At 40.8% G+C, this 14,223-nt stretch overlaps 1 protein-coding gene across 1 annotated transcript in view; it reads right to left on the bottom strand.

Annotated features, from left to right (window-relative positions):
- Positions 1 to 6,353, bottom strand: part of map1ab (microtubule-associated protein 1Ab) — a 44,026-nt gene extending 37,673 nt beyond the window's left edge. The window contains 1 exon segment of the mRNA XM_030053201.1: positions 6,325 to 6,353. The gene's annotated coding sequence lies outside the window, so the exon portion shown is untranslated.
- Positions 6,354 to 14,223: the final 7,870 nt, after the last annotated feature.

The raw sequence follows: 14,223 nt of genomic DNA, 5'->3' as shown, positions 1-14,223 counted from the left end.
ATCCAATTAATATTTAATATTGCTAGTTCTTCCTGTTCAAACATATATTAAAGGTATTACACAGAATTTCTAATGTAAATTTTATCTTAAAATAACCCATCCATGAAAAAGTCAAGACAAAAATAAACTGTATCACTCATGCACTGATACACCTACCACACCTGGCCAGAGGTCACAACTGAGAGGAGTACAAAATGCATGCTCAATCACCTTATGAAATTAAATGAAATATATTGGAACTGGGTAATGCATTAATGTAATGTAATCCCAACCTCTAATTAATCAGTCATGTGACATGAATTAACTTTAGAAAAACAAGCCTACGTAGGCTGCTGGTAGATTTAAAAACAATTTTCATGCTTTCACTGGGTGGTTAATAGTGGGCTCATTTTTTTTTTTTTTTTTTTGCTTTAGTAAATCACGCGCAAGGAGCTATTATAATAATTAGAGCAAACCCCTCCTTCATTTTTGCTCTCTCTGGCTGACACACCTTAAAATACATATTCATCAGTTCTAATGCACTGAATGTTTGTACTCTGTTGTCAACCTTCAATTCCACTTGCAAAATCAATCTGTGCTAGTTGATAAATCAGAATTGACTTCTTACGCACAGAATGCCATTAGTGCCGCCACAAACTTTTAGTAAATAAGACCAGTAATACTTCTACTTGGCATCTAAAACCCTGAAACACTGCGTCCAAATTAAGACTAATTGCAACTATACAGGCAAATTCCTACAGAGAATGCCCCATTATATTTCTAAAACTGCGAGACAAGCTCTCTGCAGCATTGCATTTCTTCCAGTCCACATCATTATCTGTTGCCTCTTCCCCAAGTTCCGGTAGAAACTATGTATTCCTCTAGAGTCAGTGTAGGATGTGTGGACGGCATCGTGGGTGGCAAATGTCAAAAAGTGACTAAGCACTCTTGGTCTAACTACTCATTGTTGAATCACTGGCAGGCCAGATAGGTAGGCTAAACATGTGTTAGCCCTGAGTAGCCTGGCAATGCTCATTCCTAGGAAACCCAGGTTCTGGTCAAGGTAACCCCAAGACATAGGCATGAAGATAAGATGCATTAGTCCTGGCACAAATTCAAATTAACACACATGCATGCTCCTTGAGTATAAATAGAAAATCACATAGGCTAAAATGAACCTACACTAAACCACAGCTAACGCAAGAAATGCATGCACAGCTAATGACTGGCGAAGACCCCTTTCAAATAAGATTGAAGCCCATTTAAACATAGGCAGGTAAAATGCCTTCACTCCAAAAACACCATTCACTTCATTTGAAAGTATAAATGTTCAGTAGGATTGGACATAATTAATTGGATTTTTAATATATCTTGAGTAGTACTCTTGTCCATCTGCAGCAGTCTGCTTTTTCCCATTAGGGAGCAAGATAGCACTGACAACCTCATAAAGTATGCTGGTGCTGTTTAACATCCCAGAACAACAAACCTCAAGTTGTGCATCAGAGGAAATCTTTCATGACACATGATTATAGTAGAGTTGATGGCTCATTTTTACTATCAAATTAAAGTTGGGACTGAAATGCAGCAAAGTAATTATGTAGATACAGCCATGCATGCAGGCTATCATGGTTGATATCAAAGAGGAAAAATAATCCCCCACTCAGACATGCACTCAATTAGATCAGTTATTCAATCCACACACACACACACACACACATACATACACATACACTGCTTGGGTCAAACAGCCTTTCGCTGAGTCACTGAAGCCAATGAGCCCTAACAGATTTTACAGGAAACTGGAGCAGACTTATTAGTTGATTATAACACAGTATCACAGGATGAATACTGACTAATACTAAAAAAAACAACAGCTCTTCTTGGTTTTTTTGGCATCAATAGTCATCTCACAACACACCACTGACACAAACACGCACGTACGCACACACACAGGCAAGGCTGGTGCAACTGCAATGGCAACAGCAATATCTTCAGCACAAATGAATCATCATATGCACAGTAATCTGCTTTAGTGAACAAAGAGTGGCTGGCTGTTTTGTGGACAGAAAAGCGTCCCCAGTCTCCCCAGACCCTCCCACCCACCACCTAAATACAAACACACCCACACACACACACAGAGAGAGAGACACACGCACAGACACTGCCAGTCTCCATTCTCTCTTTGCACACTCCATTGGGAGCCGGCACAGTCTTTTGTCATCCTCGCGCAAAAATTACAGCTGGTATGCCAAGGTCGTCTCATTACCTTACCTGCGTGCAAACCATTGATAACAGCATCAAATCAGTTTTTAAGGGGGTGGTTGGGGCAGTCATCTACATAACCTACAGTCAAGGCATATAACTGTATCAACTCACAATGACTGGGCAGGTACAGAGGGTTCAGCGGGTTCAGTGCCTTGCTCATGGACATACAAACTGTTGTGGAGGATCCAATCTTTAACCTTACAGTTACAAAACAGACTCTTCAACTAAGAGCCAAGCCTGCTGCTGATGTTTATCAAGTTTTCAACTGATTATTTGGCTTTATGTTTTACTGCATTGACCGCGAAAGCACGTAGTCTGTTCGCCACAGACTGCATTCATTTCTGTCAAGTCTCTACATTCTTTATTGATCTCTATAGCGTTTCGCCTAGAAAACAGGTTGAATACGCACCTAGCTCTATCACCTGCATTAATCCCTTTACACTGGATAAAGACTGACTATATCCGCCGACTGAACCTTCCGTGCCTGCCGTTTTGCCAAGGTAGATTTAAGAGCACTGATTCTTTAACGAGTTTATGCTGTCTCATGCCCTAATTTCTCCCAGACACTCTTCTCCCGTAACGCCCCGTCTAAGATCTGCGCATAAGGTAAATGTTGATGGATGCTATTATACGCAGTCTATGAGCACGAAAAACAGGCTAAAAGACTAAAAACGACTGACACGCAGTCGTCTGAGTAGGAGAGCGGCATGTCTATGCGAAGAAGAGACCACGCAAAAAAAAAAAAAAAAAAAAAAAAAAAAAATCACAGCTCAGAATAAGGATGGAAACAGGCAAAATACGCAGCAGTCGTTCCATAGCATCCCATCCCTGCAACCTACCGTCGCTGTCAAAAAAACATCACATATCAGTCACGGTTTTTCATAAACAGTTTACGTACCGTTGTGGGTGATGAGCCACTTTGCCGAAGAGTTGTGTGTCTAGAAAACCAGAGAAGGAGCGTTGGCGGTGGGTGTGTGTGCGTCAGGCGGAGATAGAAGGATATAGGAGGGGACTTGGCACATTTGGAGAGAGGGACGCAGCCTGGTGGCGGAGCGCAGCGCACCGGGATGCGGCAACATCCGTCTGCAGCCAGCAGTCAGCGGCGTGCGGTCCAACCAGGGAGGGGCGCAAGAGGCTCACACACTGCACCAGTAGTAACTCATTCACTGCCAGGGCGGTGAGTATGCATGTGGGTGGATGGACTGCTTTTGTAAGCGGAGAGAGAACAGGCCCGCGTGTGTGAGTGGGGTGGGGGTTGGTGGGGGTGGGGGGTTGGGGGGGATTTTGCACCACATCTCATCACAGCCCTCACAAAGAAGAACTGCTGTCACTCTGCAATATAGTTAGGATACTATAGAAATATCACAGCTAAACTTTAAGTAACTAATTACAGGCCAAAATACAATTCCCACTAAAGAAAGGAAAAAATACAACAGCAATTGATTAAAACAGTAGATTTTTACTATAAATTCACTACTGAGTACCACTAACACGTTGCAATAATATTATAAGAATATTATCGTGATGAAATGGGAGATTTAAAAAATACCATTTAGGATGAATGGGTCACTATAAACTCACTATTGAATGCATTATAAGAATCATTACAGTAATATAAGCATTAGGAAACATTACAGTAATATAAGCATTAGGCAAGAAGCAAACTCGTGTATATCTGTTAACCTGAGCCGAAGGGAGCTATATAGAGTTTAAGAGGGGGTTTTAATATTCATGTTTGGGTCATGTTAATGATGGTTAACAGCGTGCCACATAGTGTAGCCTGCAATATAATGCCTCATAGGGCCAATGTGCTGATGTGAATCACAATCACTCCAGCCACCAACCTAAAAGTAAGATATATGAATTTGTCATGGTGGCATTAATACAGAGACATACTGTCATGTTTTGTGTCTGTGCAGGACTGTGTTTTTATGTAGGCTGTTACATGTCACATGTTTTTCTATCTGTGTGTCGTGTGTGTGTGTGTGTGTGTGTGTGTGTGTGTCTGTGTTTCTGTGTGTCTGTCTGTGTGTCTGTGTGTGTGTCTGTGTGTGTGTGTGTGTGTCTGTGTGTGTCTGTGTGAACGTGAGACAGCAAAGCTCCACATCAGACATCTATTTGGTGAACACAGCACCAGTTGCCATTCTGTTTCAGCAAAATGTCAACACACACACATACACACACACCTCATCTGTCTCTCCTCTTCATCTCTGCATTGTCATTGGAGGAAGAGGCATCAGCTGCTATGATCACAGCAGCCCATTCAACAGTGGGATGTAGCCGCACCCCCCTACTTTTCTGCCACGCCTCTTAAGCTCCCTGCCAATCAGATTAGCCGAGAAAGGGTTGCCAGGTCCCTGGTTAGACAAGGCTGCAGATTCAGCTTAGGAAACAGATTTTCCTTTTGCATGGCAACAAAACAGCATCTTGAGATGGAAGCAATTTATGTGCTACAGATCTAAACATAGGCCTATTATTCATCACACGTATACAAATGCACAGTGTAGTTTGCAGGGAAGATATGCAGCTTCCTGCCCTTGGTAAATAACAGGTGTAATTGAAGTGACTGGAGAGAGGACATAATTCAAATTCAAATTCCCTCTCAGTCTGAGGTTGTTTCACTGCTACCCAACCTGGATGTGCTCATTTGATCAATGACGATGGAAAGGAACAGATTAGGAGACCGATGCTGTGCAACACTGTGTCAGCTCTAGCTTCAGAATGAGCAGCAGCATTAGTATTGCTCCACACTGGCTAGAGTAACACAAAGGCACAAAAAAATGTCATAACTATCTAACCTTCATCTTAAATAATGAAAAACACTCAATCTGGGCCATTTGGAGATCAAAATAGGGACATTCTGATAAATGGCGGATGTTGTTGTGTGTAAAACTGGACTCGGCAAAATAAAGTGCGAACACTCAACAATGTCGTCAGTGGATGTTAGATGAGTGCTGCCAAGGTCTGATGCGTTGCCCCTGCAAGACCAGGACTAGATTCTGTTTGGCCCTGAGGGGATGCCGTCCATTGATGTGTTGAGCAAGAAAGCATTGGTCCCACAGTGCTGATGTTACGCTTCCTCAGCCTCGCCTCCCTCTCAGTTCTCTCTGAAGTAACTTCTTATGCCTTTTTTCCTACCTCTGAGGTAACTTCTGACCTCTCCCATGCACAATTTGTATTCATGAAAACTGTTTCTTCCAAACAGCACTTGGAAATACAGAATGTACTCCTGTCCCACACCATGTGTTTCTGAATCTTTCCTTATCTCCTGACTTTGTAATTAACCCCCTTTCTTTCTTTCTTTCTTTCTTTCTTTCTTTCTTTCTTTCTTTCTCCCGTGCCAATCTTTCACTCTCTGTCTACTCTCACTCTTTCCTCCCCTATTCCCTCTCTTCTTCACTCTCTTCCTCTTTCTCTCTGTTCCTCAGACTGCAGCAACAGCAAGCCCTGGGATCAATATCAAAGCTTTGCATTATTCAAAAGCTGCTTCAATAATGTATGACGCAATGAGACATTTTGGAAGAATGCCTCCCTCTTTCCCTCTCTCTCTCTCCCTTATGACTCTCATTTCTCAATCAGGTGAAGTAAACTCGTATCTATATTTGCATTAATAACACATATGTACCATTCATGACAAATGCATCGCTTTCAAACACAGGAGTGAAATTACTTATGAGTGTTGGCTCTGCCCTAATTTGTTTCCAGCTGAGATCTAAACTCTCTTTAAATGTATACCTCATATTACTACAAAAAATAACTACAAAATGACATAACAGAGCTGCTAAAAACAGGATTTAATAAGTCGATACACTCAAGAGTCTGTTGCTGTAAAGAGAATTATTTAGGAAGGTATGAAGGACTCATTAAAATGTACTACTGAGGAACATTTTGTATTTGCTGTAGCTGGGATGCTACCGCACATCACAGGGATCAACAGCCCGTCTACAGAGCTCTCACACCAGCATCTTCACCTACACTTCACGCCATAGATCAAAGATGGCACCGTCTATGCGTATTCACTGATAAAGTAGTTCATCGAGTCTCAATTTTAAAGCAGGGGTAATAAAAGAACTGCTGTACCTGTCAAAAATCTTTCAGAGGAAGCCGGCTCTCACATTCCAGTTTGCTGTCTCAAAGCAACTGTCCAGTCTGGGTGGTGAAAAATGATCTCTGGCAAGAAAAGCATATCCATTTTTTTGCAAATTCTTGGGTATTTTCCTCTTGGAAGGAAATGAGATTTTAAGGGAACTCAGCAACACTGGGTGAAATATTAAGCCTTAAAAATGCACCCAATAAAAGCTATCTTTTGTCCACGTGGGACAGGTTAGCCTGAGCTAATAGGGCTGGTGAGCCTATCTCAGCGAGATTACAGGAGAGTACTCCATGATGACGCTGCATCTTAGGAGCTGTGGGATTAGCATTAGCATATTCACTGCAGCCAGGCACTTGTAGATTTGCTCAGGCTTGTCGACAAGGCCCATTCAAAACACAAGCAGCATTGTAAAGGCTTCCTCCGGAGTCCAATATATGATCATCTCCATTGGTTATAATCCCAGGCAAAATGAGATTTACAGGACACAGGTTGAGAATGTATATATGTCCATTAAGAGTGGCAGCAGTCAGATATTATTCCTACTGTGCCTTGGAAAGCAAACATTTTTTCTTGTAAACTATGGCATATTTATGAGGCTACTGGAGGAGGGCTTTAATCTGTCCATTAACTCTAATGGATGCAATTATTTTGAAGATCTTGCATTAGCATTTTATTAGCAGTCAGAGAACACAAAACCTTTTGGAGAGTGAGTTCTTAACCAATATGTCAAGAGCCAATAATCAAAGACCTGCATGGGCTGTTGAGAACAGTGGTCTATGCAGGCCTTTTTAAAAAAAAAAAAAAAAAAAAAAAAAACTTAGCTTCTGCTTTTTGTGTTGCAAGCACTTTCAGAACATGCTAGCAACCATAGTATCAAAGCATGCACTCTCATGATGCTTGAAAAAATCTCAAGGAAGCAAGGAAGCCAGGTCACATTATACAATCAAATCAAAATGACAGGTGCTGACAGGTGAATTGAAGCTGTGGAGTGATCTAACAGCCTGCACCATGACTGCGCTTATCATTCAGCTTCCTCGTTTAAGATTGCTGTTGGGAAAATCATTTTGAATGAGCAGAGATCCATTGAAGACGCCGGTCTTCAATGGACTTCATTCTGCGAATGATTGCAGCCATTGGCAGCTGCACACATGGGGCTTTAAATACTATGTTTCAACTCCTCACCCTCCCTCAAGGTACTGGTGAGTGTTTTACTAGAAAGCACAAGACAAGCCGATGTGCAGGGAGGCAGAAAGACAGGCGCTGACTAAGTGCAAACGGCCTTTCCACACTGGTTCAGCTCAGGGGCAGTGAAATGGAAACTGACAACTCCTCAGTCGCCATTATAACGATAGCTGGGGCTGTGTGTGTTTGCTGTGCAGATCATGCTGTGAGGGTTTGAGTGTGTGCATGTTTGTGTGAGAGATCGTGGGCATGCATGCACACAAGTACTGTACGTGTATGAGAAGGACAGAGAACAGATTGTGTGTGTGTGTGTGTGTGTGTGTGTGTGTGTGTGTGTGTGTGTGTGCGTGTGTGTGTGTTTGTGTGTGTGTGTGTGTGTGTGTGTGTGTGTGTTCATAACACAGCAGGTGCGCTCAGGAAAGGTTAAAGTGTCCCAGAAGTGAAAATCTGTGACCTTGGCTTCCATTCAGAGGGAGATGAATGAACAGATCGCTGAACCCCAGGGAGAGCTATGACACCCCCCACCCTCTCCCCTCCACCACCACCCAGCAGCACTGCAGGGGCCAGCAGGCAGTAATGAGAGTGATAAGAGGGACCCTGCACCCCCAACCACCTCCTCACCTGCTTCAACAAGGTTAGAGAACAGAACTGCAGTGTCATGCTGTGGGTCAGGACACCGTGACACAGCAAATTCCAATGTCTTGATTACCTTCAGCAGCTAAAACACGTTTGTATCAGCAAGTGATACATGGTGATGGGAGAGTGATGATGACGAGGATGATGATGACAATTAGCCTCATGTAAGAACCATTTGTATGAAATAAATGGCACATACAAACAATTTAAGAGATGTTAACACATTTGCCAATGTTCTCGTAAACAGAACTTTCTCTTCGGTGCAAACAAAATTTACCCCTGTCGTATGATCATTCACAGGTAAGTTCATCTATAAAGGGGTCATGACACAGGCAGTTGTGACATGTATAATATAGCTTGCTTCTGATTGTGATTTTTATGAATAAAAGGCTTAATATCTGCTCTTTTATGGCATTTTGAGGTCATCAACTATGCTAATTCACAAGTCTCAAGAACACACGCATTTATGCACAGGTGGAATTCATAATATTTACTCAAGTCATTTAGAAAAGCTTTCTGTTAACAAGAGTTTGCTGAATCCTCACAGAAGGTATGACAAAGTTAAGATAAAAAATATGAGAATGTTCTTGCAAATTCCTTTGCAAGAACATTCTCAACATTGCATCGACATCATGTATTTTTGACTGTTTGTCTGCTGCTCTTGTGCCTGTTCTGCCCATGTGTAGTGATTCAAACTTCATGGACGTGCAGACCCCATAGAGCTGTATGCGCCTTTGTTTTTAGTATAGCAACTATGCAGAATTGGATGTGCATGTTTCACAAGGTTAAAAACTGAAATTTAACATGTGCTTGTCAGGTAGAAAACCAGAAAGGGTGGAGTGGTGGCCAGGGTGGCAAGCTTTCTTGAGACAGAGACAAGACGAGTCAGAGGGAAAATGTTCTAATTAGAACAGCGCCAACTTCCTCGATGTATCCCTGCAGCCAGCATCAGATAAAGGCCCCAGACTCTCTGACCATGAGTCTAAGCAAGGCCAGACAAATGGTAATCTGATTTGACACAGATATTTTTGACGCATATATAATGTTTGTTTGTACGTCTGTTTCCAGGATAGAGCTATTGTAAGGTCACTGTGTTAAGACCCAGGCTGCATGATACTGACAAATAAAAGTGTAAAATGTTTTGACTGAATACCACTAGACAATTGATGAACTGCCTTGCATAGTCACTCTCCACAATTTATTTTTTTCAGAAAGGTCAGCAAATGAGAGGTGGCACTGATGTTTCACATTTGCAAGCTGAATATTGATTGTGAGTTGACTAATAAGAGCTTTGCCATTTTTAAGTCACGCATTCTGCACAGCAACAGGAACACTTTGTTTAGGGTGCCATCTGGGACTACATAAAACTGCAGCCTCCTGCGATGTTGAAATTGCAGAGGTAAAAAGTGCGATTTCGATTTTAATGTGATTAATTGCACAGCTCTACACAAGGGAGAAAACACAGAAGAGATGAGAGAGCTTTGAAACGTCAGGCAGAGAGGAGCAGAAACGAAGGGCCGACAGTGTCTTGGCACTGGGGAAAAGGACTGCAAGCTCCACAACCATAACTTCTCTTGACACTGTGCTCAATCAATTACTCCCAGATCATCTAGCAGAGCTTAACAGTAATGAAAATGTCTTCTTCTCACCGTCTAATATAGAAGACAGAACAGAGACTGACACATGGTGATCGAGCATGGCAATATATACAATATCATTAAACAAGATATGGATTTTTTCCTCTAATTTGTGTTTTTTCCTCTAATTTGTGTCTACAACTTGGAAACATCTGCAGGTTAATACCTAAGATGTTCAAGTATATGTGTGTGTGTGTGTGTGTGTGTGTGTGTGTGTGTGTGTGTGTGTGTGTGTGTGTAGACTGGAGGATTCATGTGTAACAACAGACACCAAAGCTTTTGACACACCAGGTCCAAGGTCAGCCTTTGGCCTTTGTTAGGGCATTTGTGTCCGACAAATCACTTGTAATTTGTACCCTGTGTCCTGCAGCCGTCAGCCCCTGTAAGACCTCGTCAGCGGCTTCCCAGCTGATTCACCATGTTGAATGGGCAGCAGAGGCCATTGGTGTGTAAGCTCGCTGATTGGCAGCCTCACCAAGTAAAGATAAAATAAGAGAAATGGAAATTAGGTTCTGTTGTTATTGTGCAAACTAGCTAGCAGGCGATTTGAAGTGATGCAAAGTGAACTGATCATCACCATCGCTCGGCACTAGTTTTTTGATGTCAGCTTACTGTGTCCTGGCCTTAATTTTGCTCCAAACCAATTCTACCATCGTTTTAATTTTTCTCACCATCCACGTTACAGACAAGAAAGAGGAAGAGACCCACCTGCCTTACCTGAATTTATTCACATTAGGTTGACATAAGTCTTTGTGACATAACTGCATAATATATATATCATATATATAGATTTTTTTCTCAATCTATCATACTATTTGTTAGGAAAAGTTTAAAAAACACACCAAAAGCATTTTGGCCTCATGTCCTTTCTTAGGGTAAAGCAAGGCACAGAGGAAACGATCACACATCACCTACATGCTCTTGATGAAAGGTAAACAGGTGAAAGTGATTACATATCATTATCTCAGAGTGCTATGTCATTGTCCGTAAGTGTGATTCAGCAGGTGAGATGAGTCAACAGATACAAAAAATAAAAAGGACATTGTGAAAGAACAATGTAAGTGAACATGCAAGAAAACTACATACAGGGCTAAGCACAAAAGGGGGATTCAGGATGATATAATTTATGGTTCTTGATTCATTTACAGACTGCAGTAGAAGGGAGAGAGATTATTTTTGCTGACTTGTTTCTGTTGTTTATCTGCTGAGTCATGCATATAACTGGCAATGATTTGTAATCGCTTCATCAAGAGCTTATGCGTGAGATCCTCTCCTGTCTGCGTCTTTAACCTAAATACCACAAGACTGAAATGTGTCAAGAACACTGTTTATAGCCATAGTTATTTTCATGCATAGGAGACCCTATTTTGCCATAAAGCACCCAACAGTAGACTCTGAATCCCAGGATTAGAAGCTAAGAGGCATCCTAAATCTAATTTTCATCAAATTAATGTCAACTGTTTAAGGATATGATCTGTAAAGATCTGTAAAGGTATTGTTGAAAATATTATGAATTTCTGGTTATATTAATAATTTGTCTTATGATAATCACCAGCTGGATATGCTGCATTCATTTCAACTTAGAACTATCTGACTTATCTGACTTCTGGTTATTTTTATGTGCGCCAACATGACTTGAATGAAATCCAAGAAACTGGAGCTCAGAAATGATTCTGAATTTTCTACCTGTCAGTCCAAGTTGGAAAACCGTTATGTTTTTTGTTTGTTTGTTTGTTTGTTTGTTTGTTTGTTTGTTTGTTTGTTTTTGTTTTTTTCTCCAGAGATTGGAGTTAATATTGAACAGGTTTCAACTGAATGCAGCAATGGTTTACCCATTTTTTTTTTTTAAATGGAAAAGGGTAAGGTGGCTGTCCGCTCTTCTTTTTTGTTTTCAAAAAAGAACAGCTACATCAATGCCTCTATAGTGAACATTTAGATAAAGTACAAAAATAAAAATAAAAAAATCCAGACTGTCATTTCTGCTTTATGAGCACACAGAGGAAAGCATAAAGATGATACAGCGAGGCCATGGGCTGGACTCACAATGCCATGAACACATGACCTGTGCCCTCAACACTGAACAGCAATTTCTGTAACATGGTAATGACAGCTTGTGGAAGGGACAGCTTCTGAGGCCATAATCGAGGCAAGTGAATATTTAGCATGATTAGAGCTGCTTAACCTATCTGGCTAATTCCTTGCCACTGCTGTCATATGACACTTTCAGTCTCACCTCTACATTCAAATCTGCTAAATACATCTCAACATGAATGAAGTAAAAATGCATTTCTAGCACTTGTTGTTTTTTCCATACAGTGCAAATCACATTTTAGGCTGTCAAAAATGAGTTATAGTGAGTATAAAAGTAGAATAGCTTCATTTCCAACACCACCAATACTACAAGCAATCAATAGTAAGGACTCTAAGGTTCAGGTGCCCTGATAATATTAGGGTGACCCTGGATTGATCATGTAAGACAGAAGTGCCAGGAAAAGAAACAAGATAAGAGCTGAGCAGGTAGATAGTAGGGGATTTTTAGAGAGCAATTAGAGCCACTGCGCCCACATATTAGATGCAAAAATATTCCTTTAAGCCTAGAATGATCAAGTAAGAGAGAAGTGCCAGGAAAAGAAATAACAGTAATGAGAGCTTAGAGGAGAGGTGGAAAGGATTTTTATAAACTTAAAGATAAGCAAATATTAGGGCTTGCAGTAGAGAAAGACATAGAGAATATTATACAGGAGGAAGAGGATGACACTAAGTATTTCTTCCTCACATATTCACAAGCTCAAGCATGTGCACACACATTTCACACCTCAGCCCCCTGGTAACTTATGTGTTAAAAAATGAGAGCATGGACACCAACATTATCCAATGTTCATGGTAGACAATTTGCTCCAGAGCTCCATACTAACACTTGAGCATACCTTACGTGACTGTGGACAAAAAATCATCAAATTTTAGAAGTAAAAAATGCATTTGTGGTTTTTATTATATGGCCTCTACAGTCGTATATACAAAACCCACTAAATGTAGCTGATATTGCCTTTAGCTACTTCAACTGATCAACTGTGTATTCATTGCCAACAACCATCATGTTCAAACGTTCTGTGTAACAAAACAAATCACACCTGCAGGTCTCACCACAGGTGAGATAATCCATGGTAATTCAAAACAAATCTTTATTTTAATATTATATCTCAACACTACACTACACCTGAGACTTGGCAACATACAGTGGTGGAAAAAAGTTTTTGGACACCCTTAAAATTTTACACAATCTCAAATATTATCATGAAATATTTGTGGAAAAATCTTTTTTGTGTTTCAAAAGGTGTGGCTGCATTAGACAGATACAAACAAATACAAATTATATATATATATATATATATATATATATATTCTTGACAAATACTTCTGACCACAGAATCTTCTTCCAGTTCCTGGCTGTCCAGTTCTTGTGTGCCTGGGCCAACAACACTGGGCTAACCTCTGTCTCTCATTGATCAGGGGCTTCTTGATAGCCTTGTAAGACCTTAAGCCATGATCTAAAAGTCGGCCACGTACAGTGCAGGTGGAACACTGGACACCAGTTTGGTTTGACCACTGCTGCTGAAGCTCCTGTGATGTCATTCGGCGGTTTTGCCTGCACATGCGGATCAGGATGCGGTCATTTCTTGCTGAAGAAACCCTTGGACGACCAGATCTTGGTTTGTGTTCCAAGCTGTTGGTTCGTCTGTATTTCTGCAGAGTGTATCCAGCTGCTGAAGGACTGCATCTGCACTTCCTAGCTATCTGGCGGCAGCTGTACCCTTCCTGGCTGAGAGTCTTTATCTTCAGGCGTGTTTCCTGCGTTAGGTTTCTTGTTTTAGCCATTTTTGTGTCCAAAGAACTTTCAGATGTGCTAGCTTTATATAGATACGAAGCTTGGCAACAAAAATTGTGTCTTTTAATAAAAAGAACGACCTTCATCACTGGTACCAAAATGACCCAATACTCAAAACTTCTTATGTATTTTTATGGTACCAATCAATTTTAAGTTTTTAATGGCTTTTTTAAGATTTGTTTAGTATTTTGGCTGTGACTGTACTAAAAGAAATTGCACTTGAAAACCTAAGAGTGATTCTTAATGCAATATTTCACAAATGCATGGGGTGTCTGAAAACTTTTTTCCACCACTGTACTTTCAAGGCCCTCAAAAACAAAATGGCTTATCTCAAGGGGCTATACTCCTACTACTCAATACAATGTCCACTATAATAATTTGGGTACGCTACAGTTTTTTGAACAAACAATCCCTATCATATATAACCTTAAGCTTAAGTGCATTTTTGCTGTTGTCTGGCCAACTGGAATGGATTCATTTTGAGAAATGCAGGATTTATGATAGTTCAAAATAATGCAAAAGGCATTTTGGGCTAGTTAGCACAA

The sequence above is a fragment of the Myripristis murdjan genome, chromosome 6 (genome assembly GCF_902150065.1).
Source record: "Myripristis murdjan chromosome 6, fMyrMur1.1, whole genome shotgun sequence".
NCBI lineage: Eukaryota > Metazoa > Chordata > Actinopteri > Holocentriformes > Holocentridae > Myripristis > Myripristis murdjan.
This window is presented reverse-complemented; position numbering and strand designations above follow the sequence as displayed.